The sequence below is a fragment of the Cryptotermes secundus genome, unplaced genomic scaffold (assembly GCF_002891405.2).
Source record: "Cryptotermes secundus unplaced genomic scaffold, Csec_1.0 scaffold5, whole genome shotgun sequence".
Classification (NCBI taxonomy): domain Eukaryota; kingdom Metazoa; phylum Arthropoda; class Insecta; order Blattodea; family Kalotermitidae; genus Cryptotermes; species Cryptotermes secundus.
The window spans coordinates 4,069,029-4,088,191 of NW_019724742.1; the positions used below are offsets into that span (position 1 = coordinate 4,069,029).

General features: G+C 44.5%; 1 protein-coding gene across 4 annotated transcripts in view; it reads left to right on the plus strand.

The window, feature by feature from the left end:
* The window catches only part of LOC111862707, a 268,559-nt gene that overhangs the window by 169,366 nt on the left and 80,030 nt on the right, over positions 1-19,163 (plus strand). The window contains exon 1 of one of the 4 annotated variants that reach the window (XM_023848326.2): positions 7,153-7,521. The exons of 2 other annotated variants lie outside the window; for them this stretch is intronic. The gene's annotated coding sequence lies outside the window, so the exon portion shown is untranslated. Of the gene's footprint in view, positions 1-7,152; positions 7,522-10,340; positions 10,456-19,163 lie in introns of those variants that run through there. One more of the 4 variants, XM_023848327.2, reaches the window with a different exon arrangement.

The window sequence follows — 19,163 nt, forward strand, 5'->3', positions numbered from 1 at the left end:
CATTGATAAGCAACGACATAGGCAGACACAGAAGACTGAGAAGACTTATTGGGTACTGTAGTGAATTGTAGAGTGTGTGTATTCTTAAAGAGCGATATAATTAATTGTAATTACGGTTTGCATGAGTCCAGTAAATCTAATTACCAATCAAAACCCCGTCTGTAGTCACTAAATACATTTTTTTCCTGTGGCGCTACAGCCCCAATTTGGGCCTAGGCCTACCTCCATGAAACTCTCCGTTTCACTTTGGTTTACTAGATCTTACACATTCGGTAGGACTCCTCGGGCGAGTGATCAGCTCGTCGCAAGGCCTCTACCTGTACACAAACACAGAAAAACGCACACAAACATCAATGCCCTGAGTGGGATTCGAACCCACGATCCGAGCGAGCGNCGGGATAGCTGACCACTCCACACCCTTGCCGGTTTGTCGTTCTTCAAGTAACTAACTGAATGTCATGAAGACTGTAGGACAATATCAGCAGCCATGTCTTTCCCCCACCCTGTTCGCTAAATGGCTAGGAACTGTGACATCCCTTCTCCATGGTCCGCTTTATTATATCGCTGTTGCATTGAAGAGCTCGAGGCAAACGTGCGTGTGTGTTTGGGGATTACTGAAAAGTTTCACGTTTCTCTTAGCCGATCTCCCACGGGGACTCCCCGCTGTAAGCCTGTGAAACTTGCAGCCCCAACTACCGCTGTGTGACGTGCAGAGAGCGGTTATTTTACGTCACGATGTGAGCCGGCACTAGGCCCATGTGTGGCTGTGACGTTACCCGCGACGTTACCCGCAAAGTGCTCACTGCGTTGCCTTCCCCCCCTGAATAGACAAAGGCGTCTGCTTGTGTCTGTGTGCAATACGTGCGCCTTTTGTGAACTGAACCTGTGATTTGAACTCTTTAAAGCACAGTGGTAACTTGTTATACCATTTTCTGTAATATTCGGAAACCTTCCATTTTACTTACATAGTATATTTATGTGGCATGGGTGTGAAACTTGGTCTCTAACAAAAGGGCGGAACATGGACTGAGGGTGTTTGAGAACAGGGTGTTGAGGAGAATATTTGGACCGAAGAGAGATGAAGTGACAGAAGGTTGGAGAAAACTGCTTAATGAGGAGCTTCATAACTTGTACTCTTCTCCAAGTATAATTAGAATGATCAAGTCAAGGAGGATGAGATGTGCAGGGCATGTAGCACAAATGGGAACGTAGAGGAATACATTTGGAATGTTGGTGGAAAGCCAGAAGGAAAGAAACCACTAGGAAAACCAAGACGTAGGTTAGTGGATAGTATTGAAATGGATCTTAAATAGGAAGTTGTGGTATGGACTGGAACGATGTGGCTTAGGATAGGGACCACTGGAGGGTCCCTACCGGGACTCGAACTCGGATCCCTCTGCCTTTCAGCCCGTTAACTCACGTTTGGGAGCCTACTACAGTGAAGTTAGCGGACGTTTCCACAGCAACGGATAAGCACAGAATAAACGAGGAACTGTTGGGTTGGTGATTTATATTCGTTCCTTCCCGGAGTTACAGAGGGACGTTACAGTCGTAAAGTGGCTTCATTCATTCGTAAGAGACTTCGGAGTTCATTCGTCCTTGAGGAGTGGTTCGGAATTCATCCGTTGGTGAGTCGTCATTTGGTATTCGTAATTCCTTCGTAAACCAGAAGTGAGTGAGTCGTAAATCAGAGCCGAGTAAGTCGCTGTCCAGCAGAACTGAAGTAATCATTTGATTGTGATTACAAGTTACTGTAACGAGAAGTACAATAAATCCAATCATCGAATCCAGAACCCGTTGTTATCCGTCACGGAACCCCGGACATGTGATAATATCATGAGAAATGTCTACAGAAAATTGTGCCCCTCCCTTGCATCACCGGGGAAGGTGGCTTCGCCCAGATAAAGTCATGGAAACGTTTCATTTCGGATCCTGACGGAATGGCGGAAGGTTTCTTCTTAGCATAAGTTTTGATTTGACTTCCCCATGCACATTACTTCTTATGAGGGCCCTTTTGCACGCCCTGCTTTGCTTTCGTTCTTGCTCTTTTCAGTTTCTACTACTACTATTGGCCCGTGAGGGCCTCGTCATCTCTTCCTCGTCCGTGGCTTTCCTTTCCTGCCGGGTCGATCTCCTACCCTTTCCGATGTAACCTGCGCCTCTCCTAATTTCACTCCCTTCTACCGTGAAGATTGAGCCAATATTTCTCCGAAACCTGAGGCGCCACCTGCCTGACTGCACAGTATCATAACCCAGAAACAGAAGTCTCAGTGTTTGTAATGAACACGCCGAAATTGACATTTAGACTGACTTCTGCCCCTGGCAGTTTCGCGAAACTAACTTACCGTTTGCGTCAAGCTCCTCGTCCCGCAGCAAGCCGGCGTTTGGAACTTTGTAGAGAAGAGATGCAGTTCCGTCAGTTTGAAGCAGTGCAGTCAGCTTAACTAATTGAATTTAGCACTCGCAAGTTTCTCCGCTTTGTATGGATTCGGGATTCGATCCCCATTAATATAGATCCGTCTGCCTTTCAGCCGGTGGTCTGTCAACTTTCATAAATATTTAGTAGTAAATAAAAAAAGCATTGAACACAAAAATTCATCAAACTCGCCACCAATATTAAAACTAAATTCATTATATATATATATATATATGTTGTCACGTGTATGAGTGATTATAGATGGGATGTGGATTGGTAATTGGTTTTATTGAACACTTACAGATCGCAAACTCATGTAACTAGAGCGCTATCGCTAACTCACACCCTTTACTTTTCACTACAACACACACTAAGGATTGTCAATCTGCTGCGTCTTCACCAGTCGTTGCCTGGTAAAGTCTTCCAACTGTGAACGTTCCTCTTCCTCTGGGTTCCCGGACTATCCACATGCCTCATCTGCCACCTTCCAACAGTGACTGAACTGCACTTCCCTGACTAACTCACCCACCAACCAACTCTTCACTTCCCTGTACTGCACTGCACTGTCACTAATTGTCCTGCTTATAATTTCTCGGTACGGACCACACAGAAAGCGGTGTTCTTCTGTTGCTGTTCATTGGTGCATGATAGGAATTTGTTGTCTAACAGCGGGCGTTGTTTACAGAGTCATTACTCAGCAACGGGTGAACATGCTACAGTGTCACAATGTTCTGTAGATGGAAGCAGATCCAACCCTCGTAATTCTGTGACCATGCCCAAATGGAGAGTGTTGGGGTTGCTGACTCGGTAAATATAAATATAGTTTGTCGTTTTCTTGCAATGTTTTAATATCTCGTAGTACAACAGATAAGGGAGATGTGATAACTGACAAGCTGTATAATTACAGAACCCGAAGGTTCAGTACCATTAATGTGAAAACTAACCTTCTGAGATGACAGTAAATTCCACTACCCCTCTCTTCCAGACTCAGAACGCACCTTTCTAAGATATGTGTTGTCACTGTAGACAGGGTTTAAGTCAGTAATCTTGCAACTTGTAACTACAAGTAACGGTTATGCTTTCGCTGTTCTACACTCTTCACAAATCGCTATAGGACACACAAGGTCTTCTCAGTCTGTTGCAGTCTTCATTAGCCGTTGATCGGTAGCGGCTTCTAACGGTGAACGTTTCCCTCCATCTGGATTCCCCCACTGTCCACGTGCATCATCTACCATATCCTCACAGCAACTGAACCCTAGCAGTTATCTGACTCACTGCAGCTCCTGTCTTGTCCTGCTTATAACATCTCGGCACGGACTGCACAGAAAAACATCTGTCCTCCGTTTCTGTTTACGAGCCACTGCATAGTAACGGCCGCTGTATAATTGCATATTTCGCAGTTGTTGCTTACCAGCGAGTCTACATGCCACAATATCTCAATTAAATTCAGTTCCCTCCTGTTTCTTCTGAGAGGAAATTGTTCAGAAGTTTCTGGATGAAAATTTTGTTCTTATAACCTCCCTCCCTTCTCAGCCGGTCATTCTAATGCCATGAAACAGAGCCCTTCTTTAGAAGCTGATGGTCGCCTAGATGAAAAATATATTTCCTGTCTTTCACGAAAGCTGAAGTTTTCGTTACACTTCACAAGAGCTCGCTACTGTACCATATCAGGACCCAACTGTACATCCACAGCCCCGCTCCATTCATTTTAATATTATCCTCCTATCCATACCTGTATTTCATAAGTGATCTCGGAATAAACCCACCTACTTTGTCCATAGTCTGGTATTCTAAAGCACTAAGGGACCCAACGTTTCGGATGTCTCCAACCCCTCACCTGATGACGGAAACAGATCCAGTTTTTGTTTGTGTTATTAGAAGACCAGACGATGGACAAAGTCCCTAAACCCAGAAATCCTAAGTGTTATACACCAACGTCAGAACCGTACAGAATTTGCCCGTGATTTATTTTGTGAACATTTCAAGCATGTAAACTGACGATTTAGCCCATAGGTGACCAGTGCCGGACGGACGGAGGGTTGTAGAGCCATAGACAGACTGACGCTTCTAAACGGACAGTGAACGCATTGAGGTGTTGTGTTTCTGTGCCCCTGAATTTATTTTACTTTTACAGACTTTCCATGCCTGGCGTCGTCTGTGTGTACCAGGATTCTCAATCGTCAGGCCAGGGGGGGTGCGTGATGCACTCAGGTGTGATTGATGACCCCCATTGAAGCATTAAGCTACTGCTCTAACGATCCTAACATGACACAATTTTTCTATCAGTACGCTAATATAGATTGATGTGTAAGTGTAGGAGACGCGAGACCAGTATGTTAATGATGCGTTGCTGCAACTTTGTACGTGGAAATGTACGAGGCATCCTTCTGAATATTACGAAATCGAGTCTTTGTGCTTGCCCTAGCCCGAATTATTTGAACTGACTTAATTACTAATTAAGCAACAGGAATTCCTATAAGGTTTGAAGTTCTCACAGTGATAATGGTCGATAAATCCTTTTCTGGCGATCAGCTCCGTCAGATTAGAACTCGTGTCCAGCGTTTCCGTTTCTGAACAGAAGATGGGTTTGTCTCTAATGAATATGCCTGGACTTTTGTCAAAGTTACGTATCGCACATACAGCATGTTACTGAAAATCCTTTATGCACTGTATACAAGCCCTGTGTCGGTCCAGGCTTTACAGAGCAGATCATGCCTATCTTACGTATCTTATGCTACAACAGCAGTAGATGATTGATACTCTATCCACTCAGCTGGCCTTGGGTCCTCATTATATTGCCTCACGGCGGACCCAACAGAAAACTCCGCTTTCAGCGGCTTATTTATTGTTGTTATGGACGGTTTCTAAGCGATATCTCCCATATTGTTGATGTGCATGCTGGCCGTTAGCAAATAACAGCCGATTGCTCGCTGTTCGCTTGAAGGTCCATGCCCAGCAACGGGTCTAAAGGCCACAATATATTCAAAAAGATTTATGATGGGCAGAGCACATGCCACGCATGGGTAAGGTACTCATATAATATTGATCCAAATATCCGAAGGAATGAGATTAAGTGGAAAGCACAAGACGCTCTGCAAGGATAATATTATCACGTGATTGAGTAACTACGAGTATAAACGGGGTTTCATTAGGTAACTGGATTTATTGACCACTTACAGAACGTAACTATACAAGTAACTACAGCGCTATCGCTAATTCACATACTCTGCTGTTCACTTCAACAGGAACTAAGTGCTTTCAGTCTGTTGTGCCTTCAGCAGTCGTTGTCTGGTGACATACCAACAATGCCCTTTGCCCCTGTGCTCAGCTTGTTACCGGCTAGCGACTCTCCCACAATCGTCGACTCTCAACTCATCTCTACTCCACTTCACTCCACTGCACTGCGCTAACTGAACTGTCAAAGCCAAAGTCAAAATCAAATTTACTTCACGACTAGCGGTTAGTTTTCCCCAGAATTTCTTGTTTATTCGGATTGATTTGCTTTTGGGTAGCCGGAACCTCAGTAGTTACAGCGACGTGCTTCGGGGAGGACGGTCGAAGTTCTATTTCCGTTACGGGCACGAGTTTTTCCTTTCTCCACTGCGTCTGGCCTGGCTCTTGGCCCATCCAGCCCCCGCTCCAATGAGTATGGGGACACTTTTCCCCAAAGGTAAAGAGGCCGGGTAGTGAATCTTACCACTCACCTCCATCTAGTGCCGAGATCGAGAATTGTGGAGCCGTACCTCCACTCTCTGATGCGTCTTTGTGTCGTGATGCTTAATTTACTGGGCAGAGGAAGAAGTTCACCTTTTCTGCCATATGGTTTGCCCGCAGATATGAATTGAAGATGAGAGAGTTGTAGAAATGTTGGGTGTTGAAATCTGATAGGGCACAGAAACACTGTCCAAATCCATAAGAAGTTTCTGAAATCTCAACTGTAGAATGAAGGCAATCGCTCGGCATATTGTAATATGCAGACCCGTTTCTAGGCAATGACCGCGAAATAAGCAGCCATTAGCAGACTTTCTAGGTAATTGCTTTGGAAACAACGGCCTTTGCTAGGTAATGACCATAAAATACACGCACATAACAGTGGAAGAGCAGTTGGGGGCAGTGTTGTCTGTGCGGTCCGTGCCGAGACTATATAACGAGGGCCAGCTGTCATTAGAGTCTTCAGATGGCAGTGAGAAGAGTATGAGTTTGTTGTGAGATGGTCGCCAGCCCTACTTCCAGCCCCCATAACTTCATGTTGTTCACCTCACAGTTTCTGCAGCCCCTCTCATTGTATGTTGTTTACACAATTTCCACTTCGTGTTGTTTAACTCCCAGTTTACAAAATGCCTGGTAGTAGGCACTGTTCACATATTTCGCAGGATGTTGTATTTCGGTCGTTTAGCATAAGTTCACTTATGTTACTAATGTCTACAGCCTCTTAGACTGTGTATTGTTGACACTTTTTCCAGAATCTTGTACTTTGTGTTTTACTACAGTTTTCACGGCTTTTCAAATTTTCTTTGGTCACACATTTACCAGTCCTTTGCATTTCGCACTCTCTCTCTCTCTCATTGTGAGTTCTTCACACATTTTGCAGCCCCCCCACAAGTCGTGCTGTTTAACTGAGCCGTTCTACTAGTTCGGCTTAGCTGCCGTAGCCGGGCAGTACCATCATGCATCGGTCTCGTGACGTCTTAGAACGTCACATATGCTTTCTGCTGATTCATGACGTGACACCCACACGTGCTGCCTCGGACCAGTCGGACCAGTTTCTCCCCTTTAGACGGCCGTAAACAGTGTACTACTAGGTATGTGCTAGGTCTGTGTTGCCAGTGTTAATATAACTCTGAATTATGCGGGTTTTGTGGTTCTTTCACTTTCATGGTTCCTCATTGTTTGTGTTCTTCACCCCTGTTTTGCCTCCGCAGTATTCGTAATAAGGGCTTGCTAAATCTGTCGAGATCCTGTGACATGGCGTCCTTCCTACTCGTAGTAAGAATTTGTTTCTGTTCGCGTGCGGTCGCGATGTTGTGTGTCGTATTGCACAAGACTCAAGTTCTGGACGTCTCAGCAGCTGGAGGCCTCTGTAGCACGACTGGATCATGACACCGGTAAGGTTATATTCTTTAATTTATTACGTGCGGCAAAGCAAGTTTTCTCTGTATATTTACTGCACGAACGAAGAGAGTTTTGTTCTGTCGTGTTGCCCTGTCCTGTTCGCCACGGTGCTGCATTCAACTGTGTTTGTGCGTCAGTGAAGTTTGTGAAGCCTGCATTACGTAAGGTTCACCTATTCTTTGTGTTCGTTGTTTGTTCAGATGTTTAGCTCTGCTGCTGTCTTGGGGGGNCTAATTTGTGGCGAATGAGGCGTTCCGTTACGAATTCTGTACCTCGTGACTCTAGTGACCGATTTTGTATTCTCATTTTAATTATTTGTTTCTGATGACCTCATTCCATGCTAACGTACGCGTTATAAGACAGTTTGTTATTCCACTTAATATTTTATGTATTTATGTTTATGAATACTCTTCAAGTGTCTTTCTTAATTAAGAGTTTTTATTATTTATTAAATATACGAGGGAGAGTCAGTAAAGATGTCAGAAATGGATATAAAACGTAAAACATGTGATACTCGAACTTGGAAAAAACATTTATTTCTCGACATATCCCTCACCAATGTTGATACATTTGTCCCATTGCTTTACCAGTGCGTCGAAACCCGCAGCGCAGAAGTCTTTTGGCTGTGTTCTCAGCCACTTCCGCAATTGGTCGGGCATCATCTGCAATTTTTGAACGTCCTTGAGAGGATTTCTCGACCCATTTGTGTACCGCTTTACTCGACAAACACTTCCAACCCTAAACATGAAACACATCTTTATGAATATCATTTGCATTGAGTTCTTAAAAGGCACAACAGAACTCTGCTCTTCGGTGGTACACACCTCAAGCACGGTCGCCATTTTGACTACTAAAACCAACCTCTAAACATGCACCTCGCCTACTTAGCCTGTAATGAAGCTGGACTGTGCTGCTACCTAATGATAGATATTGGAAACTTATTTCTATTGTAGTGCCTCAAGACTAAATTAATCCCACCTACGCCCATAAAACTCCCCCAATTTATGCCCTCACTAAATAATTTTTGCCTAGAATAACTTAAGCCCATGGAATGGTGTGACACCGATTTCGGAGTAGCCTGCTCGTTTGTTCCAGTGTTTCGGCTTACATAACAGTTACCATGTTAAGGTGAAAATTGCTACTACTGCATAAATCAGAACGTAGGGAAAACTTCAAACTCGACTAACACCGAATACCGAAATTGTACATTGCAGTCAGGCCACGACACCCTACGCATGAAAATCTTTATCGGAAGTCAGTTAATGTACCGGGTGATTCCAAATTATTGCCGGGATTTCCGTTTATAGGCCACGGAAACGCCGATAATAATTTAGAATCACTCTGTGCAATGAACCATTTATCTCATTTTTCGGGGTTTCTGGCTCTTCTTACTTCGCCCCCCGCCCCCTGTAGTATTGTAAAGAACATAACGTTTGGCAGCATGGATTCTCTATTCAGGTGAAAGGGTTTGGAATCACCTACTCTGCTGGATCGTCAGACAGAGCTGTCCTGAAACTTTCGACTGCATCATTGTGTCCAGTTTAGGCACCGGCATTGAAACATCCTATCATTTCGCCTCAGGAACCATTCTATTGTGCCGTGTAACGTCACTATTTTGACACCTTACGTAACTGTTCATATCAGTGAAATTTAATATGATGTTAGTTTTAACGTTTAATGAAAACTTTATGTTAGACATCTTAAAACTTTTCACCAAGAATATTCCTGAGGGTAAAGGGCCGACGGCCCGTAAGGGCGACACCTTCACCGCCATCTGTTAGTCGATTGTCTAGAAAAAGTGAGAGCCTCGACGTCTCACAACACTATGAGCCTCCACAGCCTGTTACAGGGATAGCTTTACCATTGTTGGTATAGGTAAATTCTACATTTTTTAATATCTGGAATCCTGCTTTGAAGGTGGTCATTTATGCCCAAAATATGAATTGAATTTAATATTATTTAATCACTGTAAGTAAATTAGAAATACTTAGATATAAAATCGGAGACATAGCTATGTCTGAAACATCTGCCAGGGTGCGTCACCAACAGATAATTACCGAAGTACACATACTGGAATTTTCGTTTTAACACACACCACTATTCTTACGTTTGGTTGCCTATTAAATGTACGGTGTACTCACTCTTACAGATGTTTTAGGCACACCCAGATGTAGCAGCTGCCGATCTCAGTGGCAGAAGGGTCTAAGGCATGAACTGTGTTCACCCGCTCAAACACTGGGATCCCGGCATGGATATGTGTGTGTAGGTAGCGGCCTTGCGACGGGATGATCCGCCGTCCAAGGAGTCTGCCGTTTGTGTGATAAGAATATGGAACTGAAAAGCGGCCAAGGTCCACAGGGGCTCTAGAGCCATAGATAGATATATGTATAGACAGACAGAAGTAAACAGGTGCTTTTTGATTAGGCAGTGAGTGAAGGCACGGCTGGGGATTCCGGTGAAAATAATATTAACATTTTCCATCTCGCACTCAAACAAACAATGGGAGCAGGGAATGTAAAGTAGCAAGAGGAGTATGGGGGAAGGGAAGGAGGATTCTATGGATCTTTTGTAAATATATAGAGAAGTTACTTTCAGACTTTTGGCTGCAACGAATGTTTATTGGGAATTTATTCTTAATCCCGTTTAAGCCATGTATCTTACGAATAATTCTGTTTCCGTAAGATTCTAACACAATCCTTACGCTCATAAACTTCATACTGAAGCGCACGCGTGACACGAGCTGTGACGTCATTTAGCTGGAGAGTATGGGAGTTGTTAGGCTCGCTAGACAAGCAATTGAGTTCCTGGCGGCTGCCTTGACGTCGACACGTTAAGAAAGTTTCGTTGTGTGAAACAGGAAATTGCCTAGCGTAGTTGCATGTTCGGTACTTACAGGAGACTAGAACTGGCTCGTCTGCAGGTTTGAGGTAAGGCAAATGTAAAGTTGTAGTCGAACACTGGCCACACGGTCTAAGGCATGAACTGTCTTCGCTCGCTCGAACGCTGGGACCGTGGTTTCGAACCCCACTCCAGGCAAAGATTTATGCTTTTATTCTGTTTTGTGTTGTTCTCTGTGTAGGTAGTGGCCTTGCGACAGGCTGATCCCCAGCCCAAGGGTTCCTAAGACTATGTGTAGCATTAAGGAACTGAAAGAAACGGTCCAGCAAAAGGACTGTAGAGCCATAGACAGACAGACAGACAGGTAGATAAATGTAACGGTCTCCCTGAACTTAATTGAGGACTATGCCATGAGGATGTATTGGAGAATGGAGATATAGCTCCACTTTTCTTGACCTCGGCACTAGATGGAGGTGAGTGGTCAGCTTCACGCCCTTGTCGCTTTACTCCGCCAAGGAAAGAGCCCCCGGTTACCAGTGAGTAGGAGGCTGGTGAACACAAAAGTCTGGACGTTCTGGATAAGAGCAAAAACTTGCACTGGCAGGAATCAAACCCAGGCCGCCCAATCTATAGCCCGTCGCTGTACCTACTGAGCTGTACCGACTCTTACATGTTTGAGGATAATATTAAAATGTGGCTATGGTAGCTCAGTAATGTCATTGGTCGCGGGCTGGATGACCGGAATTTAATCCCCAACAGGTGTAGAAATGTTTCTTTGACTTGAAGTTCTCAAGGTCGTGACTGTAAAGCCTGTCCTCTTCTGTCTTGAAGATGGAGGCAGCAGATTTCTCCGAAACGTTTGTAATTGTACCACATCATGTCCAAAAATCAGAAAATCTTCAAGGGTCTTTCTCTTCACCAACGAGTCCAGACCATCTCTGGGGGCCTTTATTGGTTGTACAGGATACATAACAGACAAGTCCGTGTTTTCCCCTTGGAAAATTGGATTGGGCCGGATGTTAGCCGTTCATATCAATCCACTGCCGAGGTGAAAATACGTGGATTTTCTTCCCTCGTCTACGCACTCCTTCGTGATGTGTATAGTTTCGAGATACGAATTCTTCCGAATAACACTTAACAGTTCCATTCCTGCTTAACAGACAACACACGGTCTCGCCGTTATAAATATTAAGTGATTAATGCTGTTAAGGGAAATAAACACGATTTTGAAACCGTAGGAAACACATACGCTGTGTGGGAAAAACGCGGAGAATTTTGATGATGTACATATGGTCACGTGCATGGAGTTGGCTGTAGACGGCTTTTTCGTTTGATGACCGGATGTACTGGACTCTTTGATTTTGATGACCGGATGTACTGGACTCTTTGATAGAGCGCATGACTACATTTTACAGTTCATTGTTACACATACACACACACACACACACGCGAGTGTCCACAGTCACGTTTTCACTAGCCGTTGCTCGGTAGCGGCTTCCAACCGCGGACGTTCCCCTTCCTATGACTTCCCGAAGTGTTCCCAGCCTCAGCTACAAGAGATCAGTAGATGACTCTTGTAGCACGGTAATGAACCTTCGGGTTCCACAAAATCCTGGGAAGTTGTTGAGTAGCTGCACAACTGGTGGCTTCTCTAGAAGGGCTCGGCTGTGTGGAGTCAGTTACAATGCTTCGCGTGACGGATCTGCTTTTACCTTTGAACTTTGTTTCCTTGCTTCCGTACTCGTGCGTCTGCGCGGTGCGACCCTCGTAATGCATAATTAAAACATCCCAGTATAACGAGCCGACGACACGGGTTAAGCGCTGTAGCAAAAGCGGGAGCCGCTTGAGCAGACAGGAATTACCCTGGAACAAGGAACGAAGATGACAAAGCGTCTGCTTCTCTGTAGTGGGTAGACAGTTGTTCCTTAAACGCAGAATTAAACCTGCCAAATTTTGTGACATATTTTTCTGGTGGTATGAAGCTCATAAATTCGCCAGCAAATTACTTATTTGTCGGATCTGTGGAGCTTGCAGCGGTGATTATGAATGGGATGTGACGCTGTGTAGTCCTCTAGAACTTCACCGACGTTTCGTTGGAACATACTACTTCCATCTTCATTGTCGGAAAAGGAACAAGCTAAATAAATAAATAAACAAACATATTTTCTTTCCTCATGCTTCTAGTTATATACATATTTAATTTACCCTTATACCCTGAAGATGGAGGCAGTACATTCCTTCGAAACATCGATTAACTTTACAGGATTATACGTCACCGCATCCCAGAGCATAGTTCTGGTCATGTTAAGTTTCCTTTCCACAGTTTCATTCCTTTAGTTGTAGAGCATTAAACGAGGCTGTCAGTAAGTTACCATATAGCGTCAGATGGTAAGATGGATGCAGATATGGAAGGNGGAAACAACTTGGGCGGGAAATTTTTGCCTAATTTTGCTCAGAGGTCTCCTAGAGACATGAGGATCTTTGACGTGCCGTAAATCTACGACACGGGACCCACAGCTTAAAGTCCCTCCCGGAGGAATTGTTCCCTGAATTTTTCCGCCCTTAAAAATTCCACGACCTCCGCCGGGTTTGAACCCGCGTACCTTGAGTCATGAGGTGGGAACGTTGCCCAAGGATTGTACTATCCCGGCATTAGCCTGCATCCGCTGAAGAAAACTATCTTTAACGTCATTCATAGTAGTCAGTGTCCTGACCGAGATTTGAATCCAGAATCATGAATACTTTCACATATGTGTTTTCGCTTTTTCCTATCAAACGCAACAGAAACAAACAGCAGTAAACTCACTCACATTCCGCGGTGCATCTCTGAGTTTACTGGTTGTGCAGTGTTGCTACATGTTTCTGCTCCCGCAGCCATCGTCAGGCGGTACATAAACAGCCTTACAGTACTGAATTGTGCCTCCTATCCGTGTGTTGCGAATAAGATCAAAATTTTAGGTTGGGAATAAACCACAGAAAAATCCCGAATTTGGTATTTTTATAAGTTTAATATTTAGTATTTTAAGATAAGTTTTAAATACGTCTTAATACATTTCGGTATAGAAATAATCTTTGCATATAAAGGTGATTAGTGAAAATGATAGAAACACGCCATATTACTATTTTATTCGTAACACGATATATGGATCCACTTTCCCTTTATATTGTGACATGTATATCTGTTGCTAGGGAACAGCTAGATAAACACGTTCCCGCGGAGCAGCAATAGGCAAAGGGCTTTTTCACTTGACCTAATACTTCCAGCCGCAATGTGGCCCTGGGGTCGACTGAGCTTCTAATAGAAATAAGTTTCAGGAATCTTCCTCGGGGTAAAGGTGAGGCCGGCGCGTAAGGCTGAAAACTCCACCGCCATCTGTGAGCCGATTTTCTATAAAATATGGTAGGTTCGACTTCCCACAACCCTCGGGCATCCATGGCCTGTTACAGGGACAGTCTCCCCTTTTTTCTAACTTATTTAATTTAAATACAGGGTCGAAAATTTGACAAAATAACATTATGATCGTCTCGCGTGAGGTGAGGAGTTCGCGTGAAATCCGTACATATAAATGGGCAGGTCATGTTACAGTCGAAGATTTCGGGAATAGCGTGCAACTGGCGTAGAAAGTGACGCAATTACGCTCTACTGTGAACACGGCTGTGACTGTTAACGATTATCTGAAAAGTGGGATTCCTTCACCAACTGAGCAGCTTTTAAACTTGAGGTAAATCTCTACCATGAAGTTAGTTCTGACTTATACGTATTATCTCTTGAGATCTGAAGTTCTCCCAGCGATGAATATTGAGGACTGTGGTGCCCTTGCATATGCCGCCGTGTAGCGTGGGAGAGGTCTCTCTGTTAAGTTACCGCAGTCAGTGTGACACTCTCAGGTGAAAGCAGGAGGATGTATTATTACTGAGAGTATAGAAGAGAGATATTTCAGAGGACAGTCTGTGTTATACTGTGCCTAGGCATTTCCTGAACAGTGTGGACAGAAATTAGTACGTGCACTGTAAATTTTCTGCAGCAAGACTTCGCAGATTATAGATAATTACACCCAAACCTCGCTAATCTTGTAACATTTAATCCGGATCGAAAAATGAAAACCGTTGTTCACAGTTGAGTACTAAGAGACACGTGGTACTTAGGAAGGCAGGGGAGTCACTTGTCTGTTCAGACAAAACTTGAGGCAGTTTCTTCAAACCTGTATTGTTACGTTCAGAAACAAGCACAACTTCTGAGTCTTCTATCGATGAATAAATGTATTCTTTAGTTTCATCAGCACTGCTTATTCTTAAAATTTTCCACGTATATGTGTTGTAAGTTTTTTGTTCTTTAGGCCTCTATTTTGCTTCACTAATCCGGATCACCTTCCCCCCCTTGCCATACCAGTTACTCCGGATTAGCGAGGGTTTACTCTACCTGTTTCCGTGAACTTAGCCAGGTGGGGTGGGACTAAGTACCTTGTACTGCGGCCGCTTCTGGCCTATTGTACCAGCACCAGGTGATAGGTGAGGGTGATTGTGGAGCAGTTGGTGGAAAGAAGATGGGCAGGAGAAACCGAAGTACTCGGAGAAAACCTGCCCCAGCGCCACTTTGTCCACCGAAAATCCCACTTGACCCGACACGGGCTCAAACCCGGGCCGCCGCGTTGGGAAGCCAGCAACTAATCGCTTGAGCTATGGCGCGACCCTAAATGGGAACTTAATGGAAACTCTGAAGGCTGTGGAAATCCGGTGCGGCAAGTATGCCGTAGACGAAACTGTGTGAGACGCCCATCTTATCGCTGTAACCTAAACTAATATGGAGTCTGACTGAAATTCAATTAGCCAGGAACAAAGTCTCTTTCAAACTGCAGGAATTGCTTTGTTTATTTGGAACGACAGGGATTAACGTGAGTGCAGAGGGCTGGTCTAAATGTGTAGGATTTGCTTGCCATCTACTTCCACGCTGGTTTCTTCCTCGGCTGATTATCCGACCCTGAAGATGGAGGCGATATATTCCTCCGAAACGTCGGTTGACTCAACGGAATGCGCGGCGTTATATCCGTGTGCTTCTTCTAGATATGTCCAGCATGTGGTCGAGGAAGAAAGACATCCTCTGGCAACTAGACGGATCAACCAACCAATGGCATTGCAGAGGAGCAGGTTAGCACGGCCAGCAGCAGTTGCAGGGAGAAGAGTACGGCACAAAGGAAGCTGCCTCTGAGGAGGGCACTGAACAACTGTTGTATTCATAACAAACGTATATTTCTTCTTTGTGTTTGTGCAGCGAGGTAATAGTGACGCCATGAAAACGTATGGGGGGACTGGATGTGTAAATCCATGTTGTCTTGACCTTGGCATTAGTTAGAAGTGAGTGGTTAGATTTAGATCCTGGCCAATTAACCCCCAGTAGCCATTGGATACGAGGCTGCTTGGGCCTCAGGACCGGTCTGAACGACATGGAGAATAGAAAATCCTTGACCCTACCGGGACATGAATTCCGACCCCTCTGTCATCCAGACCGTAGCCGCCCGACTGCACTCTCTCGGCTCCTGGTGACAGTAACATTTAACGAAAGGGAAAAAATAATTCTGTAAAACCGGCCCATAGCTAATACTAGAATAAGGTTTGACAATGAAGTGTAAAATATTCATGACGCATAATGTTGCAGCAATATATGTTGATCCCATAAACATTAAGTGCATGCGCCAATCATGTCTCGCGGTGAGAAGAGATTTCTCCTGCGTGACGCAGAATTACAGGGCACACCGTGAGTTCTGTACATGCCTGCAGGTACAGGCTGTGTTTGTATACCTGGCCTGTGGGCGACGTGTAACGAGATGTATGGCAACAAATATCGGGGCACTGGTTGCAGCTGCACTGACGGAGAGAGGGAGGGTGACGTACTCTAGCTGAAATGTCCCGATGTTGAGTAACTATGCCCAGCTTAGCTCATGCGTAGTAAATTTGACAACTACCTAAGCTGATTTACATGTTATGCAACTGCGGCATACAATCCAAGTGTGTTTTATATTTTTATTTGAAAAAATGTTGTACAAATCGTCGTGCTGTGAATGGTGCTGTTTGCACAAACATTTTCACGCTTGCCAACATCTAGTAACAAGAGTTCTGAAGGAGATTTACTAAATTGTACAGTTTACAGAATTCTTGGACGTCAAAAGCGATGTAGTAATAAAAACTTGGAAAGTCACAAAATATAGCTAAATTGAATGGAATGGAACTGACCTTGATTACAGGCATGGCACGGAAGAAAATAAATGCCCTTCGGACTAATTTCACATGAGAATTTAAACGCGAGGGGGAGTCAGTAAATAAATCAGTAATGTATATAAAACGTAAAACATAAAGAATGTGATATTAAAACCTGGGAGGAAACATTTTTTCTCGACATATCATCCACCAAGATTGATACAGTTGTCCAGTCGCTTTACCAGTGCGCCGAAATCCGCAGCATAGAAGTGTTTTGGCTGTTGTCTCAGCCACTTCCGCACCTCCGTTTCAACTTCTTCGTCGTCAGCGAAACGTTTGCCACCCACATGTGAACCGATTTACGCGACGAACACTTCCCCATCGTAATTAAGAAATATTTCTGTATGAATATCGTTTGCACTTCCTTTTGCCCACAAAAGAACGTACAATAAAACGCTGCCTTTCGTTAGTACACTCCTCAAGCACGGTCGCCATTTTCACTGCTGAAATCAGCCTGTTTACATGGCGTATGCGCGTCAGCTACGTAGACTGTCCTAGAGCTGGACTGTGCTGCTACCTAGTGATACACATAGAAAAACTATTACGTCCATTACAGATGTTTTGCTTCCATTTGTGTCCTGTTTACTGACTCTCCCTCGTATAATGCATACAAGACTTATTGCTAAACACGCTGCTCCCCTCGTGCCGACACTTCTGGAGATCACTCAACAAATGGGGGGTCCTGTTGTGCGTCAAGAGATATTGCATAAAACGAACTTTGCAAAAATGGCCATGTATGGAGCCCTTCGGACCGTTATATACCCAAATACGTCCTTTATCTCTGTCAGAGGACCGTGACGGATACCAGTGCGCACTTTGTTGAGAAGGGTCTGAACTAACAGCACGGATAGTACTTTTTGAATGAAATCCAAACTCTGTGTCTGTGTGTCCAATCATAAATATGCTTTAACAGTATTTCAGCCTAAAGCCATTAACTTCTTGACCATTAAACTGTCCGGAACTCGGTAATCGTCGTTATGGCGACTTTAATCAGACTCGACAAGCAGTCAGACGGTTTTGTTACTGTGCGGGCCGCACTTCAATCCAGGGAATGCCACAGCGGGTCTCATTGCAGCTGTAAATCTACCCGCAAACTGCTGCGCGTATGCATTACCGCATGTTAATTGCTACTGCAGCTGACGTTTCCATGACTCAAGGGTATTGTTAGTTTTGATTCATCCGATACGTATGTAGCCACACAGTGAAATACTGAGATGACACTCCAACTGCATATTATCACATAGTTCCTCAGTTTTCAGTAGTCATTTGATTTCGGACGACATTTCATCTGTAAATATTCGTACTTGTGGGGTCAGTGTTGTTGCAGCGCGTGACAGCACTTTGCATTTTACTATTATGCACGTACATTAGTGTCCACGGTCACATGTTCGAAGCCGTTGCTTGGTAGCGGCATCCAACAGCCGCCGTTCCCCTTCTTCTGGGTTCCCGAACGGTCCCCGGCTTCAGCTACGAGCTTCTAATAGCAACAGCTCACAATGACTGATCCTTAGTAACTAACTCCAAGAGTCACCTGGCCCTGCTTATAACACCTCGGCACGGACCGCATAGGAAACACCGTTTCTCTGTTTTTTACGGGTCACTGCCTAGTAACGGCCGTTGTAAAAGGTAAATTTGTCACTGCTTAACTAATTTTCTTGACCTCGGTACCATTTGTAGCTGAATGGTCAGCTGCAAGCATCGGCCGCTTTACCCCCAGGGGAAGAGCCCCCGGTACCTATTGGATAGGAGGTTGGGTGGACCTCAGACCCGGTCTGGACGACTTGGAGGAGAGAAAGTTCTTGATCTTACCTGGACTCGAACTCCGATGGCCGTTGTACAGTTGCTTATATCGCGATCGCTGCCTAGCAACGAGTCTAAATGCAACAATATTAAAAAATTATTAATAGAGAAATGAATTACGGTACTTATGATGAAAACGCGGGGAATTAATGCGGTGAAAACCTGTCGACATAAACAGAGGAAAACTTCAGGGCGACTCACCGACGCCACATCTTTGCATGGCGCTTATGGCTTTTGCTTTTTCTTCCACATCAAAAACACCATGGAAGACTACAATGATTATTGTTAATATTGGGTCAGCTGTTTGTATCTCGACTTGATTTTTGTAATTATTTTAAAAAAAATTTAAAACGATAGATTTTATAAGAAAAGTTTTAGAAGTTCTGAAGGGTGACGTTTTGTGTGTGTGCAGGCTGGCGACTCTTTTCCAGCCTCGGCCCCAACATTATAATTATAACTGACAAGAGACTCATGATTCGACTGCGATTGGATTTTCTGTTCTTCTGCACGACCGGAAGTGTGTGCAGTGTCTTTCATTGTCAGTTTTTCTCGCTTCTGGCCTGCGAATAGACAGGCACCAGATGACGCGTCGGTTCCTTGTTCCTCAGAGCCCGCACTGCTGTTGCTGTGAGTGTTGCCGCGTTTTCGCCTGGATTCAGATGCAGCGTGTGAAGCCAGCAATGCCATCGACTGCACTAGGCAGGAAGGCACGGTATGAAACGCTTGGTGTGTTTAAGCTGTCAGG